Here is a 19,865-nt window from a genome sequence, read left to right as displayed (position 1 = left end):
TCTCTGTTATCTTGATCTGGGCGGCGTTGACCGGTAGGTACTTAGCGTTGCCAGTTGTTGCTCGCTTGTATGCGTTAAAACAAACATCACAAAGGATGTCAACGGTTTTGGCGAATTTTAGTAGAAATTTCAGCTCTATTCTAAGATGTCCTCTAACTTCTCGAATTGTTAGGCTCCCAAGAATTTTAGTGGTGGTTTTTGGCAGTGCAGAACATCGGCAGAGAAGATGTTCCGAGGTTTCCCTAGTCTCCCGCTCACAACACTGCTTGCACCCGTCCACGCTAGTGATACCCATTATTTTGGACATGAACAGCCACCAGAATATGTCCCGCAAGCAATCCGATAATAACTGCAATTTTTTTAAGTTGATTTCACACACACACACACATTCCGTTGGCCCCTTCAAGGTTTCCTGACCTCACTGCGCCACATTTTATTTTGTTGGATTATTGCTGACAGGAAGCTTCCAAAAAAAAACCCACAAATTCATTCGAACTACAGTTGAGGAAATTCCCGCGGCAACCCTACAGGCAGTAATGGGTAACCTTTTGCTGGGTTGTCGCACATGCATCATTGAGCGTAGAAGCATTATTTGTTAAATGAATAAATAAAAAATTAATTGCAGGCAATATTAACCAACAATTTATATGCAGTTCTTAACCTTGAAATATTAATCAATCACCCTGTATTTTCTTGGCGAAATATGAACTTGACTAAACTCCGCGCTAGCAATTCTTGGAGCACGCACACTCATAAACACATGGTTAATGCCGCAATAAACATAAAACAAATCAAAAGTGAAAGCGAAAGCGGCATTTTAAATTGCGGCAAATTACAATAATTTGTTTGTGGTGTAAAAGTAAAAAAAAATTACTGAAGTAAAATGAGATGATACACAAAATTGGCAAGCACTGACAAATATTGATATATCATATGTAACGGGTGATTTTTTTGAGGTTAGGATTTTCATGCATTAGTATTTGACAGATCACGTGGGATTTCAGACATGGTGTCAAAGAGAAAGATGCTCAGTATGCTTTGACATTTCATCATGAATAGACTTACTAACGAGCAACGCTTGCAAATCATTGAATTTTATTACCAAAATCAGTGTTCGGTTCGAAATGTGTTTCGCAAACCCAATTGCTGCGAACGGCGACGAATCGACATTTCACGGTCTTCAGCAACACTCTCAGAAACAGACGCAATATTCTCTTCTGTACGCACTGTACGCATTCGTGTGGTTGGTTTAATGTCCAATAAAGTAAACTGAGTGCGAAACTTGGTCACAATCGCATTAATTGTTTGCTCACTTGGTCGATTATGTAGACCATAAATCGGACGTAAAGCGAACCGAACACTGATTTTGGTAATAAAATTCAATGATTTGCAAGCGTTGCTCGTTAGTAAGTCTATTCATGATGAAATGTCAAAGCATACTGAGCATCTTTCTCTTTGACACCATGTCTGAAATCCCACGTGATCTGTCAAATACTAATGCATGAAAATCCTAACCTCAAAAAAATCACCCGTTACATAAGTGCGTGTATATGCCCTCTGTGCGTGCCGAAAATTCGCAAAATCAACAAACACTTTCATTTCACGATAAAAAAATTTTCATTCCATTATCTCTTTTCTAACCGAAGATCTACGATTTTGAAAAAAAACTCGTGTTTTGCCTATAGTGCGCCGCCGCTATTTACTTTATTTTACTTCAGATTTTTCTATTGTTCATCGTTGAATTTTATATAGTTGTAGTTAGTATGTATATGTATTAGGGCGGTCCAAAAATTCATCGGAAGATCAATTTTTTTGATTTTTCCTGCTGCCACCCCAGAACTGAAGAATATTAAAAATAAGGAGACATGTATTTATTATTTTGAAATCGGTTAATATTTACCGCTGCCGCCGGGACTTTGAAGTTTCCCATGTATTTTACTTGGGTAAAATAATTTTTTTCGTATAAATGCTATACATTCGTTAAAAATAAATATTTTTTGATCGAATAAAACTATTTCCCTTCAGAAGTCTGCAAAAAATAATACTATGATGCTGATTTAACTTAACAAATTTACTAAGTGTATTTTAATAACCGATAATCCTAACTGTTATATACAAAAATTTGTTATTTTAAGTTTTCATAACCACATCCCGCTCGAACAGCTCAATGGATGAGTTTATCTTTTTTTTCATTCCACTCGATTATTTCTATGGATATGTGTTAAAAAATGTTGAAAAACGGGGTTGCCAGATATCTTAAAATTTAAAATTATTTAAAGCCTCAGAAATATAATTAAGTTTCTTCATCAAAACTAACAGCATTCGACGTGTTTTAAAAGCACTTTTGTACGGGGTTGCCACCTTTCTAAAAAATACAACAACGGTTATTAGAAATTTAAGCTTACTTAACACCACAATACGAGTATCAAATGGAAGGGTTATGCACACCCAGCAATGGTTTTTGAAATTACATACTTTAGTGCACATATATTTTTCGATAGGGTTGCCATTTATCTGTAATAAAAAAATTTTTAAATCACGCTACATAAATGTGTTAAAATAAAGCTCTGGATAGAGTTGGCAGCTTTCTAAATAATTTAAATGAGTGCGATGTCTAACTATCGGTGTCATGTCAAACTATCGAATGTGCAAAAATGTATATTGCCTCATTTCACATAGCTTACATAATCACATCATCTTAGCTAACAGATTGGTGGCAACCCTATTTAAAAACATGTTAGTCCAAAGCTTATGCGTACACCTTTCATGTAATATCTATATTGTGGTATTATATAAGCTTAAATTTTTAATAACCATTGTTCTATTTTTTTTATAAAGGTGGCAACCCCTTTCAAAAATATATTCAAATGCTTTTAGTTTTGATGAAGAAACTTAAATATTTTATTGACATTTAAATAATTATAAATTTTAAAATATCTGGCAACCCCATTTTTCAAGGTTTTTTACCACAAACCTACTCAAATTTTTAAGTTAAATAAGCATCATAGTGTTGTCTTTTGAATACTTCTGAAGGGAAGTACTCTCATTCGATCAAAAATATTTATTTTTAACGATTTTATAGCAATTCTACGAAAATATTTATCTTCCCCCTGTAAAATACATGGGAAACTTCAAAGCCCAGGCGGCACGGATAATATTTCATATTTAATCGGTTTCAAAATAAAAAATTCGCGTATCCTAATTTTTGATATTCTTCACATTTGGAGAGTGGGTGGAGGAAACAAATTTTGGGCCACCCTAATGCATATGTACGTATTTTTTTGTATGCCAATTTCTTTTGCGTCTGTGCCCGCCAGCAGTCGAGTATGTACAGACGCGTGTGAGGCTTTTTTAAAGCCATTACACTTTCTCTTCACCCACCACAATTCATACTTATCAATTTCCCCACAGCAGTTATTTGTTCAACCTCACTTCCTATTCCTTAATTTTGTCCTTCCACATTTTCGAATTTTTTTTTTGTTGTTTTCTTACATCAGATACCAAACAAATTTTCTCTGTCATTGTGCGCACATTAGCTGGTATCCACAATTGTATCAACAACAGCAACAATAATGTGATTTGATTTCGACTTTCCCTTTTTTATGCCATTCATGTATTTGTCACATTTGCCGTTTTTTTTTTTGTCGTCTTCAGTACCATTCCGTTGTCTACCGATATGTTTTTTCACTTGTCATAGGGGGGGCTTCTTTAATAATGGCATTGACACCATTGTCTGCGCGTCGACAAGGTCCTTAGACATACTCATACCAAAACAACGAAGAGTAGGCACATTCTACATTTGTATTTATATGTACGCTTACACTATGAGTGCGTGATGGTAATATTGTTGAAAGCTGAAATAGGGACACGAATTTCGATACGATACGAAACCATATCTATACTTTTGGCATTCGATACCGATATTTTTTACTGGATAGTTTTACAAGGATATTTTTTGGTCAATACCTGAATCTTTACGTGGAATAATAATAAAAGATTGGCGGTTACAAAATCTGTTAGTGTTAGGCCGAGTTTCTCCTCCGATTTGTCGCGCACAAAGGGGGTCCGCGGACTCTGAATGGCGACTTTATTTTATGAGAATCTATTTTTCATGGCAGAAATACACCGAGACCAATGGTCAGAGAAATTTTTTGGATTTTTGTATCGATATTTGGGACATCGAGTCTTTTTATTCCGATATAAAGGGGTACCCGATATTTTTTTACAACGTGCTCGAGCATGTCTTTCCTGGCCCAATAACGCAGTTCCTGCAGCACAACTAGGCTCGGTACCTACACATATAATTCTTTCTAGCAAAAAATCAGATGCAACTGAATGAAAGGTCACGTGTTCATCGGTCCCTCCTTCCAATTTCTTCTTCCGCAAGCGTATCTTTAGGGAATGCCTGCCTAGTCACGCAGTAATGCGTGTTATCAGGATTATTTTAGAAGCCTCCAAAAATAGATGAGTCTGGCCGCAGGCAATGTGAGCAGGTATTTGGTAAAACTTGGGACCTGAGGCATCCTATCGATTTACATTCATTTATATGATAAGACCTATTATCAGCTATGCATCTGTGTCGTGGTGAAGCGTGCCCTCAGGTAGGTTATTCCGTAAGATCTGGGCTTGCTCTGAATGCACTGCCAAACTACTACCGTCACCTAATTTCTTTATCCGCAGGAAGGCTCTTATGGGCAAATGTAGGATTTGAGGAATGGGTGCTGGTATGATACAGTGAGGAGCTGAGCCCGGCCTTAGACACTTATAGGTAAAAAAAATTCTGCAAAGATTGTATGAGCTAGGGATGACATTGGCGCTGTAATTTATCGTTAGCTTGGGAAAAATATGGCAATCCTTTTTTGGAGCGTGTCTGATATTTCTGATCTAATTCATGACTTTATTGTGCCCAAGAATGATTAGGGATAAGCACGCACATTCATAAACAAGCCAAGATATCAGTCTGCTACTCTAAACAAAAGCTAATTTTTGATTGACCATCAAAGTGTTACAAAGTAATACCTGCGGAAATAATTTGCTATCTCTTTAAAGCAGGAATATACCTCACATCACACACTTCTCGTAACCAATTCACACGCAAAAGTCAATTCATCCGCAAATATTTATAAACAAATAGCAAAATTCGTAATAAATCGAACGCGTATTTATTTCCCTTAACTGCATAGCACCGGCGCGCCGCGCATTTAAGTGCGCATAATTATGCCTCATGTAATTGCAAAATAATTCACAAGTAAACAAAAAACAGCGGCGGGTTGACAGGTAAACATTATTAACCGCATGATATTAATAATTCAATGATGCATTTGCCAATAGCATTGACAAGAAAAATGAGAAGCATGTGCGGAATATTATTAGCGTTGCCAAATGCCCCGTATTTACCGGGACGTCCTTACTTTGCATTATTAATTTCAATCTGTAAACTTCGGCTCAACATGGTCTTGGTTTAACGCGGCTATTGTGAGTAGGTCATCAGCAAGCATTATTGCATGCAACTCTGTAAGGGAAATATAACTAAAAATTACCGGTAATTTTTTACCGTTATTCGGCGTCCCTTATATTGGACAGTAGTACTCTAGATTTGTAAACAGGGAAGAAACATTTAACTCAACTTAACTTTTTTTCCGGATCTCAATTCCACCGAAAAATAGTTAATTTGTTCATATATGTATATTACACTGCTCAATATCGATTTTTGTGGCACTTTTCACTTTTGTGAAAAAACACGATCAACTGCATCCCGAAATACAGTAAAAGAAATGAGGTAAGTAAGACTAATACATTTTTCTGAAAACAACTGTTATTTAAAAAAAACAAGAGCTCATGTTTAAGAAAAAAGAGCTTTAAGTACAATAAAATTTGTCCTATATATTGGACGATTGTACTGAAAGGGTTAGTATATGGTTCGTAGTTGGGCTTTAAAAGCAAATTCTTTATTTCTCATCTGTCCCGTTTAATTTATGTAAATCCCGTTTTTCTGGGACAAATTATGCGTTTGTCACGTATGGCTGAAAAAAAAATCTGGCAGCACTAACAATTATGCATGCATGTATTTCGGTATGTGGCAGAATACATATCTATACCATGTATATGTTGAATTTATCAAATGATATTTGCATTGATATTTTTAATTGAATTTATACGCATACATAATATATATACATATATGTACATACACTAGGTAACAAATGAAAGTGTATACCTCTTAATTATATATCAAATATTCACAATTATTTTCATGCACATTTTTTTGTATAACTATACAGTGTTACACTGATCATGAACTTTTTACGTACAGTTAGTAGGGCTGGTCCATTAATTCACGAAATTGCGTTTAAAAGTTTTGTATCACCCTCAAATTCTCGACTTGTTCTTAAAACACACCATTTTTGCGTGACTTCCTGCACTAAACAATTTTTAGCTCGGCTATTTTTTAACCAATTTTGAGTTTTTTTTTTTTTGGCTTTGGAAAGACGAATTATTGTACTATTTGGATAATAGTTTTGTGAGCATATTGTAAAAATCTGGAAATTTTTTGGAATAAATCTGGAATTTACACCAATTTTTATTTTTATTTTTCCTATTTTAACAACACTTTTCGCCGAAATTTTAGAGGAAAATAACATCTTTTGGTCATTACTTCGAAAAGAATGTTTCATCCCGAGTAAAACTAGGTACCACTCATAAAAATCAATAGACAATTTCGGAAGTTATGAATTTTGTAAAGATTCTTCCAAAATTACTTCCATGTTATTTCGCAGAAAATTTGAGTAATTTGGATTATATTTATTTTGAGGTTTCAATAGTTCGTCTAAAAAAATTTTACTTTGTCTTTTTATAAAAAATGGCATAACTTTATAATTTGTTAATTGATTTTAATAAGTGGTACCTAGTTTTACTCGGAATTAGATATTATTTTCTAAATAAAGAGTAAAATAGACTATTTTCTTTTGAAATGTTGACAAAAAATGTTGTAGAAGTGGAAAAAATAATAAAAATTGGTGTTAATTTAAAATTCATTACGAAATTTTTTTGCCCATATTTGTAATGTATTCACAAAATTTATTATTTATTTAAGAACCTAACAGTAAAACTAAAAAAAACTTAAAATTGGTAAACAAATAACACAGGTAGAATTTTTTTTAGTGCCGGAAGTTATGCGAAATTTGTTTTTTAAGAATAAGTTGAGAATTTGAAAAATTTTTAAAACAGTTGCGTGAATTAGGTCACATAAAAAGGCGCTGATTATTATGTACTTATATATAAAATATTTATTATTTTTTACATCAACTATTCGCATTTTATTATTATGCAGTTTTGTAGCATTCTATTCTAACAGAGTCACAAAACTTAGCTCATCACTGGTGAATATTGCCACAAGAATTCGATTTCAAGTGCTAGAAAAATTCAAAAAAAAAACTTAAAAATCAGTGTTATAGCGGCATGTTTGTAGCAGCAGCAAACTTTGGAGTGCATTAGAACTCACAGCAGCTATGAACTAAGGTTTGTGATTTAGTCAGAATACGGCCGTTAGTCTAATGAATTGTAAATGTCAACCGGCTCAAAAATTGCGTTCATTTTTGAGAATATTTTTACACTACTTTAGGTTTTTTTTTTTATTTAGTGCAATTACAAAAACTAGCGTTGATTTTTTGAAATTTTGTTGCTAACGGTCTCCCGCATTTTATTTCATAAGAAATTCATGCCTATATCGTGCCCTAACCGCCAAAATAACGTAAGCGACATTTTTTTCAAAATTTTCATTTTGATGCAAAATATTCCTAGAGCATCTAGATACATTTCTGCATCGATAAGAAAATTTTGAAAAAAATGTCGCTTACGTTATTTTGGCGGTTAGGGCTCGATATGGAAAAAAATGAAACTTGCACTTCATTAGCCTTAAATTAAATGGACTACAAAACTGCGTACTCGAAATTCTGAGTAAATAATTAATGCAAAAGAATTTTGCATGAAAATAATTGTGAATATTATATTATAACACGGTGTACACTTTCATTTGTCGCCTGGGGTATATCAAGTACGCACGCCTGGAGGTATGCAATGTAATACTCGTATTATAAAGAATTAAAAGTTTTTCGTTTTGGTATTTATTCAATTTGTACAATTTTCAATTGAGCAGAAATTATTTTCGCAGCATTGCTGTTTATCGCTTTGTGGTAGTTGACTATTTGTGAATTTCGCATAATTACACAAATTGGCAAATACGTAAAGCACAGCTGGAGCAACAGAAACAAGAGGCAAGTGCCAGCGTTGTCAATGCCATGCGTCAGCAATATTAATTGACAGCCTCTGGAAGCGTTTGACGAGCCACAGTGGCCTTGGTGCATGTTGCATGTTGCATGTTGCATGTTGCATGTTGCATGCTGCAACTACCATAGGTATGTGACTATAAATTTATACTAAATATTTATCGTATTTGTGTATTTGTTGCATCGTCTTTATTTGGTTTATTTTGTGTTTGCTTATAAATGTTATTAAATTTCCGAATAAATAGTTTGTCAGGCGAAAATCAACATGGAATTCTTCAGGAAAAGTATCATAATTATTTAATTGAAATGTGAATGTAAAAAGCTGTTTGTTTTATGTTTTCCTTTTTTGTTTTTCAAAACTTGAGGCTACAATTTGCAGTATTACGCCGAAATCAATTTGCAGCTAAAAGAAGTTGCTTTTTAAAACAAGGGATGTCTATTGTGCAATTTTTTCGTTTAAAATTTCAACGCTTATTTAGGAAGAGGCTGTGGTGTGGGGCCGATTTCTGACCAACATGAAAACATAAAAATAAATTTTTTTCAAATGGCGGTCCCGTCTCGGCAGGCACTGGCAGTCCTCTGAGTGTATTTCTGCCATAAAAACACAATCGCCGTTCAGAGTCGTCGTAAAACTTTAGGTCCCTCCCCTTTGTGTGAAACATCAAGGCGCACGCCAAAAATCGGAAGGGAAGCTCAGCCAAATACTAACATACTGTGTAGGCGTGAATCTTTTATTCCATGCCTTGAGGAATTTTAATCGATAGCCCAGTCAAAAAATCATCTGCATAGATGAAACCGCCTATCGAAATTTATATGGTCCTTCTGCCCGCGGGCTTTATTTCTTTTTATTGTTAGGAAATAAAGCCCATGGGCGTTATTGCACTGCACCATGAACTCCTTAGCCACACTGCTCGAAAAATCTGAAAATCCGATACATAAACACATATAAATTCTAGGCCGTATTTAAGAAAAGTCGCCTAACTTCGTTAATTTTTATGAGATTGCAATAATTGAGAAATGAGAATTTGAAAATAGATTCAATTTTAGACGGACTACATATTTTGAAATTGTGGAAATAAGTGATGGTCAAAACTTAACAAAAAATAATAAAAAAAATATATTTTTTTTTTATTTACCCAATGCTACACGCTAACTGTGTTAGTCTATTAAAACCGACTGTGCTAAATATATACAACTTATAAATAACCGGTTTGTGGTTAGCTGAAAGAATTTGCCTTTTTTGGCAATAACATCATGCAATAGCAGTCTGTAACGTAAAGTTGTCGATGCGTAATCACCCCTTGTCCCAAAATAGCAAACTTATAGTGGATTTATGTATAGTGGTAAGTATATATGTATATTTTAATGTGCGCGTAAAAGACATTAATTGCTAGCAATTTTTTTTTTGTTTTGGTTTAACATACATATATTTATTTTTTTTTTTTAATATTTTTTATTGAGCTTTGTACCACGATTGTTTATTAGGAATCTGATGAGGAGTTGTGGTGATCTCCGAAATAGCTGCTATAACTTCTACCGCTTAGACTTTGTTGCTTTTTCAATTTTTCCTAATAAACAATCGTGGTACAAAGCTCAATAAAAAAAATTAAAAATAAAATGTTAATATTTAAGCCACAACAACATTGACAAATATCTATTTTTTGTTAATCAACATTGCTTTTGTGAAGCTGACGTCGTCTCGGGTACTTTTTTTTTGACAGTGTGCTGCGAAGCGCGCAATTTTAATTGCTGTTGCATTGCAACAACAGCTACGATTTGTCGCTGGCGCCTCGAAATATAAATTTATTAATTAACTAAGTAGAATTCGCAAAACGCAACGCTAGTGCCTCACATATTTTACATTTTTTTATTAAAATTTTTTTTATATCCTTATTAAGTTTAATTTGTTTTTGCTTGCAGCTAGCCACAACAAAGATAAATTGAAAAATTTCTACTAAATTATGTATACAACAATTTGTTTGCTAGCCTTTTAAAGGCATTTTGGCACTTTTTTGTAATTGAAAATGCTTTTTTTGGTATTTTCCTGCCAAACAAAAATGAAAATTCCTAAAGTGGCAAAAACATATAATTTTTTTGCATTTGATCCACGCCTTTTTCACGCTGTTATATATATATTCAATATACATATAACTAAACTATTTTTGTGCATCTAAATGAGTCTATATTTATTTAAAAGCTATTATTTATATAAAAATATATCATTTGCTTTAAAATTAAATATTTAATATTTAATTTAATTTTTTGCACGCTTTTTGCTTCAGCAACTTAACGCCTGCCGCAACGTACATAATTATAGGCTTTAAGCTATTTTAACATAAAAGCAAACACGCCAGTTCACATGTCCCAACAGCAATAATATGTTATTAATCAATTTACAACCAGCGTTGTTTTGGAAAACCTATTTAAAATTTGTTTTATTTGATCGTTGTCATGCTCTGGCGCCAGCGTCGCCCAACTTTTCTATTTGCACCAATCACTTTGTTGGCATTCAACAAAACCCACTCCAAAATTTTAAACGCTAGCTGGTATTCAGCGGTGGTTATTCTAATAAAATTTAAATAATTACGGATCAAGTAGTCAGCATTATTTGCCATTGCAGTGACACTTGTAAATTTATGCATTTTATTGCCATATTTTGAGGTTGCTGATCTACATATTTTGATACATAAATTCGCTGGTCTGTTGCACGGCCGTGTGGATTAGTTTGGAGGGCATGTGCATATTTTCCACCTCTTTGGCTAGCAAGGTTCGTACGATATCAAATCAAAATTAGAAGGCTTTGATAACTTTTCCGATTGTCACGTAAACTGCTGTTGAGCTACGAAAAACTCATTCTCGCCACACCATGTGTTCGATATTGTTTTCCCCTCCAATAAACAGCAGTGAGAGTTGGGCACGTGATGAGAGTTTCAAATTGCGTGGCACCTGAGCTAAGCAGCAACCATACCACTCCGAGAAGAGGCTCTTTTAATTCCGCAAGTGGAACTTGGTTTGGATAACTTGAGGAACTCGCTACTGAGGGAGGCAACTGGGGGACTCTTTGGTCACAGGCCAGGCGTTAAAACATTTGTAGTAGCAGTGGACGATGTTTTAGTAATTGAAAATGGTTTGAAAGCTATGTATGACACTTGTAAGCGTATATGAAAAGTTAACGCTTTACAGCGCCTTCTCTCAAGTTCTTCTTTAAGTTTTACCTAAGACCTGTTTGTGGTCTGATGAAGAATAATTTTGCATAACACAAAATAACATCCTGGCTAATAAGTTAGAGAGATGGTGAACTAGGTTGGTCCCCAAACAAAAAAAAAGTGCGTAATTACCCTCACTAATTTGAAAGGATTTGTGACTTTGAGAGAATTTTCTGGGCATAGAAATGTTTATCCTAGGCGAAAAATAGCAAATATCTAAAACTTACTTTCCTGGCCACCTATCTTATTCGAACGTCATGGCGTATGAGTTATACTATATGAACATAAAACATCGTACGGTCGAAAGAGAATTTTAGGCCAGTGTAACTTTCTTGCTTTTTTTTATTTTATTACGCTTCGAGGAAAAAAAGGAGTGAAGCTCTATTTAGTGGCTTAGAAAATTAATTATTAGCCTACTGCTAAGATATCAAATTAAAAGTATCTTTCATTTTCGTAACTTTGCTGTCGTTTGCACTCTCACGTTTAAAATGTCATTAAGCCTAATGACTTGCTTGTATTAGCAATAAAGATTAAAGCAATAATTCATAAATAATAAAGTAAAACCACAAATATATGCTCATAATATTTTTATCAGCAATTATGAACGGGAAATTTGTTTAGAAAAATCACATTTTATTTAAATTAATATACATTGCCTTAACAAATGGCAAAAGTATTTATCTCAACTCGCATTTTTTCGAAGATCCTTCTAACAATTCTCGGCTTAATTATCAGGCATTTTGCAGGACAACAATTGAAAAAAGCAAAAGCCAAGAAATCAAGTCAACAAAATGATATATACAAACATACATATGTATATAACTCTACCATGTACATACTTGAGTAAACGCAAAGAAATGTGTGTACAGTGGCGGTCAAAAATGGATGAATGGTGTTTCGTTTTTAATATTTACAACGTTTTTCAAGCTAGAATTTTTTTATGTTTGTTTATAAAAATATTGTTCATGCTTTAACAAAAACTATATAATTTAATTATATTGATTTTTAATATTTTTTTTTTGTTGACGGCGTTTTGCACTTTCTTCCATATAAAAGTGAATTTTTTGTGGAAGAATACGCGGAAGACCGTTTGCGAAAAAAATAAAAAAGTCTACGCCAGTTTTCCTAAATTTCGCTCTTTATATGAAAAACAAAAACCGCAAAAGCCATCAACAAAAAAAATTATTAAAACTCAATGCTATTTTTTAGCCGCTGAAATCTTGCACTTAATTTACTAAAATTTTATAAGCCTGTTAACTGCATACCCAAAAAAAATCTAAAAAAAACTTTTAGCTTGAAAAACATTGTAAATATTAAAAACGCAACACCATTCATCCATTTTTGACTGCCACTGTATATGCATTTGCAGTTCATATGAATATTTATCTTGCTTAAGACCCTTCATTCTCATTCTCCCAGTATATGGCACACACAACCAACATTTGGATCAACATAGCAACGAAAATGTAAAATTCGGCAACGAATGTAAATGATTTACGCACAAAAGAAAGGAAGCGCTGAGAGAAGAAGTAGCACAGCGGAAGCAAGAGGCAGAGATAAAATACTTAATTACTTGGCGTGGTATTTAATGAAAGTTTTTTGGCGCGGCAATAACAACAATAACTCAAAGTAAGCACAAAATAAAATAAAACGTATCCTGAGGCATTCGACAGTTGAACGCACATGCCAACGCTTCTACCCAGTGGGAAATGTAATAATGCATTACATGTGCGAAAAATAATGTAATGGTTTTCTTTTAAGGTTCCGATTCTATTACTGATTAATATGTAATAAGCATTCTACTGTATCCAATAAGCCCAGAAAGCTAGTCACTAACAGCAAACAAATCCGTCTTAAAAAATATTAAATGATATAAAAAAATTTCAAATTCTTCTGATTTGTTCGACCGTTAGTGGCGCAGTTTGCGAACATTAACCCATGTCGTCATATAAGGTAGCTTTTAACCCATTTCGTCAAATCAGGGTACATATTGTGAACAAATGAAGAGAGCACATCGCGGGATATTGCAAGTTAAGATTTGGCAAAGTAAAATTGAAAAATATAAACCTTCAAATGACCTCGAACAGACATCGAATTCGCATTCAGCGCGTCGAGTAGCATAGGGATATAGAGCTATTGTTCAATATGCAGAATATTTTTTTTTTTGTAAACCTGTGTCAGTATTTTTTGATTAGCATACATTACATTTTTCCACTGGGTAAAATACCAAGCTTGTATGTGTTGCCGCAGAACTTTTTTGGCATGACTGTTAATGTGAATTTGTTACAATATTTTCGAAAGGCATTAAAATACCTAACGCAGGCAGGAACCACATGGAGGCATATTTGTAAGAATATCGCATGGCAAATAAATACACGCAAGCATGCACGTGTACGCTTTTATATATAACACAAAAGTCTTTATAAGAATATGAACCCACTTTTCCGTCGCGTCTCAAAAAAAAAACGTTGCTTATTTCCCTGCAGTGAAAAGCCAAACCAGTCAGTAAAAATACCAGTTTATTAACTAGTATGTGCTAAAGCGATGGCCTACCAGTTCGACGATTACTAAGACCTTAAGCGTTCACCAACATCTGCATTTGAATTGCCAAAGGCAAAAATAAAACGCAATTTTTTGCTTTTCTTAGCATACTAGTTCACACTAGTAGCTTTCCCTGCAGGGCTGTTAATTCCTTTATTTCCATGTGTGTGTGTGTGTGAATAGGCAAGTGTATGCGCTTCCGACATATGCCTGTATTTATTGCTTAGCTGATTAAATTTACTTTTCCACTTAATATTTTTGTGGTTTAGTTTTGAAAACACCCCATTGAAAGGGGTAATAACCAGGAAATGAGTTGATAATAGCAATGGTGGGTGCTAACCGCTGAGTTTTAACACGGCCGTTTCCTTACAAAATTCATATCTTACCAAATCACAGATCTGGAATACGGGTTTGTCAGTTGCAACAAGAACAAGCATACATATTCCTATTATTAACCCGCTTACTTTATTCAGTGGTGAAGCTTTTTGTTGGTGGGTAGCTGTATCCACGCTAATGCCTGTAACAGCTTGCATTTAAAGCAGCGAAAGTTGTCAACAAATTTCCTTCCGCCAATCACTCTTCCAATCCCCTAGTCAATAATGCCACAAATTTTGTTACTCAGACAATTTAGAACTTTTCATGTTTCTGCCTATAGCGTTTTTTGTATGCTAAATTTTCTTAAAGTTGTTGTAATACTTTTAACCGCTACCAAATAAGTTTACTTTTAGCTGTTGTAAAATTGGTATACGCTTGATCATGGTTTCATAAGGAAAGTGTATATGTATATGTATATATTTTCCAAAGCCCATACCAAACCTCTAAGTACTCGCATTGGAGTGTAATGTTATTTCTCGTTTGTGATTCACGATAACATCAATTATTTCACCCTCTTGCTTTACTTACTCCACCTGTTATTTGCGCCAACTTTATCCTCATAAATTCGTAAATCCATTTTCCAACTTTATCAGCTCGCTTTTCAAGCAAATCTAACCCTCACTCGCTATAATTTCAAAGCTTACACCACAGTAGCTTAATTAGCAGAATTTTATGAGCTTAGCTTGTTTTTGTATGTCTTATTTTCGTTGTTGTTATCCACAGAAATTTTAATCTATTAGACTGCCTTCAAAGTGCAAATATTTACTCAAATTATTTTATTTACCTATTCAGCTAAAGTATGTACAAAATTTCCAGTGAAAAGTAAAGTTTTGTTCAGTGGATTTTACTTTGGCGGCACGTCTCTTCGCAGATGCGATTTTGTGATTTATGAAATAATTTCACAGCAAACAAGCCTTTAGGGTGCGCCTTGGTTTTCATAAATCTGTTACAAAATTACTATTTATTTAACTTTTTGAGGCAGTTAACCGTTATTTGAAGTAGAAATGAGTTTTTTCTAGGTGTACATATAACAAAATTATAGGACTGTCACTACACATTAGGGTGGCCCAAAAATATATATGTGTGTGTGTGTCGGTATTTTATTAAAAATTTATCGATATCGTGATTTGCTTCTGAGATACAGTAAAAAGAAAATCGAAATGTTCAACTTCGCCCCTCATTTCAACCCTTAAAGTAAAGCGTTAATTTTCATAACTTTAACTTTTTAATCAACATAACTTGAACCTTATTCACAAAAAAAAAATATTGCGCTGTATCTATTCCTTCTCCCTGTTGGTTAGCAGAAAAGAAGGCGTGGACAAGGTGCCCGTCGTCAACGAAATGTGCGAAATATAATAGAGGGACGATCAGCAGCACTCCTCTGGCAGCAAGTGTTGGCGGTATTCGTACTGAGGATAGGTTCACCACAGTGTGGGCTGTCCTTAACCCCGCGAGTCCGGGGACCACAATTTCCGCCGCCACCGTTGCAAGGCTGCGACTCTGTACTCCAGTGCGTGAAGCCAGTAGAGTGTGCTATCTTACGCTACGTAACAATCTTGGTGGTCATAAAGAGCTCACCTTCTGCGCTAACATTGAGACCATCAGCCCAACGCCGACCCCAATGCGTTCGTTATCACAACAGACCGTGCAAGCCTTTAATAACTTGCGGCTCGCCGAGATCCCTCCTTCCTTAAAGCAGCACCCATCGATATGATACTAGGCGCGGATCTCTACGCCAAACTATTACAGCCTGGCGGGCGGAATGTTTACTCCGCTCGCCAAATGGCAACCCTAACTTACCGCGTTTGTCAAAAAGTTCCGCTAACTACTTCAGTCTCTCTCAAGTTTAAGTAAGCCGATGTTATTAGTGATCTGTTAGTAACATCTACAGTGAGTATCTGTTTGTTTTCGTTTGTTGAAAATATTTGGTTTTATTTAAGTTTTATTAATTTTGAATAAAAATATGGTTCATACCATGATAAAAATATAATAAGGTAGAACCGCTGAGAGTCACTTTTAAAATTCTTGACGTTTCCAAACAATTTAATTTTTAAATTTACTCACAAACTCACACACACATTTTCATTTTCAATCTCAAGCAACAACAATTTCGAACAATTTCATTTTTTTATTTTCACATTTATATGATTTTAAATGTTGGCAAACTTCAGAAAAAAATCATGGCCGACAAATTGAGAGAACGGTTATACCTTGCTATGTTTTTATCATGGTTCATACTACCACAAAATCCAAAAAACTCAAGGTTTCCAACTTTTTAACAATTAAAACAAAAATCGTGTCATGTTCATCAAAATTTCAAAATTTTAATGAGAACTTTACGGGTATGCAGTTTTATAGCACATTTAATTTTAATTCAATGAAGTGCAAGTCTAAAGTCACTACAAAATACCGTTGATTTTTTATTATTTTTTTTTTTTGTGACGGTGTTACGCACTTATGTAAGATATCTATGTATATGGAAGAAAAAATGAACAAATTCTATTTCTATATGGAAGAAAAAGCGCAACACCCTCTACAAAAAATTCTACAAATTAAAAAAAAATTGCTGTACGATTTTGGCTGACACTCACTGGATTATGAATAAAAAATTTGCATATTTCACAAAGTTTTTCTTTTTTCATTGTATCACAAACATTTATATTTTTTTGTAATTTTCATTCAAATCTATTTATTAATTTATTTTTAGTAATTCTGCGGAACGTTTACTTTCAACAAGACCTGTTTTCTTAATTTTACTATGAAACAAACATGAGCTGCTGGCAATAGAGATTGAGCTATGTTTATTTGTATTATTATTTGCATTTTAATTCCAATAATTACGATTAAATTTAGAAATTTTTCACTTAATTAACCAATTCAGTAATTATACAAAGGACGCAACAAGCCAAGAATTAAAAAATAATAATAAAAACAAAACAACGCAATTTAATACAAATTATTTCTGCATCACACGCACAAAGAAAAACTCATTAAGGGTATTCAGTCTATACTCGTTCCGGTCTTAATTCCTGAATAGGTATATCACCAACTTAACGAGGTGGCAAGACTGATATTTAATGTGGTAACAGAGCGTTAAAATGTCAGCCGATTCCTTTCTGTCACTTATTTGCTGGAATTTTCGCGCGCGCAAAGTGTATGCATTTTAATCAAAGTTCAATAAATCTTGATGTCGTCGAATTAATAAATGTTTATAAATAAAAGAACTTCACGTCAGCTGAATTGAAGGTAATTTTAACCAGAAAAATAATAAACGGCGTTCGAAGTTGAAAGTCTTACCAAGTTACCAGATAACATACATACATGCATACATACATTTACTACAAACATACACTTTTATGTGCATATACACAACGCTTATTTTGCTGCACAAGTTTGTCTTCTGGTTGTTTCTCTTTAGTAAATAAACAATGTTTCTTGTTTATATTCATATTTGCTGTAACACCCCACCCCGCTACCTTTCTCTTACCTGTGGTCTGCAATTAGGGATGGCAAAAAAAATATAAAATTTTCGATTAATTAATCATATGACAAGCCAAAAACTAATAATTGCAGTTATTTAGAAATAATCGTTTAATCGAATTTTTAAAGGCACTTTTTTACACTGAGTATTCCCAAAACACTTTTCCAAAAATATAATGCTGTAGTACCAGCTGTAGTACCAGCTTTTGAAAAAATGCGCTCAGCAGGAGGCGAGGTACCAACTAAATGACAGTGTTTTTTCGAAAATCCTCCAAAGCCTGGATGATATTCCGCTTTAGTTCTAGGACTTGACAATTTAAATAAAAACTTATTTCATCGTGTGGGTGACCCAAATCATCATCTTTTCGCTTTCGTTTGTGTACAAGGGTTTTATGAGAGGCCCAAAGTTGGTTTCTATAAGATCATCTGCGCACATTATTTCATTTCGCAAGAATTTCATTACTGAGGCCAATGCTAACGGGTCTTTGAAATGAATTTTTGTAAACCTCGAGTTGAGTAAAGTTGATGCAGCTAGCAAAAAAAGAATGTTCGATGGATGGATTTTAGAGAAGTACTGCATTCAATTTCCTGAAAATATTTTTACGATTATTTTACAATTAATCGATTATGAAACACAAAACTACGATACAATTAAATCGTAAATTTGACAACAAAAAATTGATTAATTTAATCAAATGATTGATCGCTGCCATCCGTATCTGCAATGCTCATGTTTTCCATATTTTCTTCTCAACCTTTGCACAGAATCGTCAAAAATATTTGTATCTAAATAAATTTTCATATTTACTGCTACCCAAAGTAGAAGAAGAAGAAGAGATGCGCCCACACACACAAAAATAACTCCGTCGCACAAAAGTTAGATCGCGCCGCGTTGGTTATCTATAGATACCACCGCCACCACCGCCGCCTCACACATCCACAAGGAATTAAAAAATAAATAAAAATGTTGCAATACCAAACGCGTTGTGCTGCATTAAGAAAAAAGAAATACCTTCGGCTGCTGCTCTATGTTTCGCGAATCAAAATATGTAGACATGTTTGTATTTTTATTACCCCCAAAATTTCATGCTTAAATTTTCTTTCTTCAACACTTTAACAGCTTTACTACGAAGCAATAAAATCTTAAAATTGTTTTCCGCTAAATTTGGAGCACCGCGTTTAATTCGTTCGCTCAGAAACACGCCACACTTAGTTCATTCACAACAACCGCACCGGGACAGTAACTGCGACAAACTGATTGGCCTTCCCAGTTGGTAGCTGCACGAGAGAGAGAAGTAAGCTACAAGAATCGCCGCCATCATCGCCGTCCCATAGCTCGAGGAAGGAGGAAAGTGTGAACGAACCATGGCGAAGGGGGCTGTTGCATAGGAAGACGACGGAACTGCAACGGGTGGGTTTTAGTCTCACACACACCAACACACAAGCATGCAAGAGAATTCAATTCGAAGAGTACCCAACTCAGACACAACTCCAATACGAAAATCTAGCATTGCAGCAATAGCCGTTTGGGTACAACATGAATTCCACTCCCATCCATGCATTGGCGAGAGCTGGCAAATTTATCTATCAATTGTTAACAACTTCATGTGGAACGTAACTGCACCGCATCTTTATCTGCTTACAAAGCCACCCACAAAAATTAAAAAGAAAGCTAGAGAGCAACGTCGTTTTGATTATTTGGTTGAGCACAACAACAGAACTGCTCGAATTGCTGGAAATTCCAGTTTGACTGTATTTTGTTATTTTTTGCTAAGGTTGTTTGAGTCTCGCAGCTGATTTCCAAAGTAACAAAACACCGGAGAAAAATAAAAGCAAATTACATCAATAATAACATACATACATACTTAAATATTTGTGGATTGTGAGCGCGGCTTTGCGAATATAATGTGCAATCGCAAATTATTTGACAGTACTTTCAATAGAACCTTTTTGAAACTCGCTCAAAAAATTTACTTAG

At 34.4% G+C, this 19,865-nt stretch overlaps 1 long non-coding RNA gene across 1 annotated transcript in view; it reads right to left on the bottom strand.

Annotated features, from left to right (window-relative positions):
* The window catches only part of LOC108366694 (uncharacterized), a 48,906-nt gene extending 29,780 nt beyond the window's left edge, over nucleotides 1-19,126 (bottom strand). The window contains exon 1 of the long non-coding RNA XR_001848145.1: nucleotides 18,900-19,126. This is a non-coding gene — a long non-coding RNA (uncharacterized LOC108366694). The remainder of the gene's footprint in view (nucleotides 1-18,899) is intronic.
* Nucleotides 19,127-19,865: the final 739 nt, after the last annotated feature.

This window comes from Rhagoletis zephyria, unplaced genomic scaffold (assembly GCF_001687245.7).
Source record: "Rhagoletis zephyria isolate East Lansing unplaced genomic scaffold, Rhagoletis_zephyria_1.1 Rzeph_scaffold_00040, whole genome shotgun sequence".
In the NCBI taxonomy this organism is placed as follows: domain Eukaryota; kingdom Metazoa; phylum Arthropoda; class Insecta; order Diptera; family Tephritidae; genus Rhagoletis; species Rhagoletis zephyria.
This window is presented reverse-complemented; position numbering and strand designations above follow the sequence as displayed.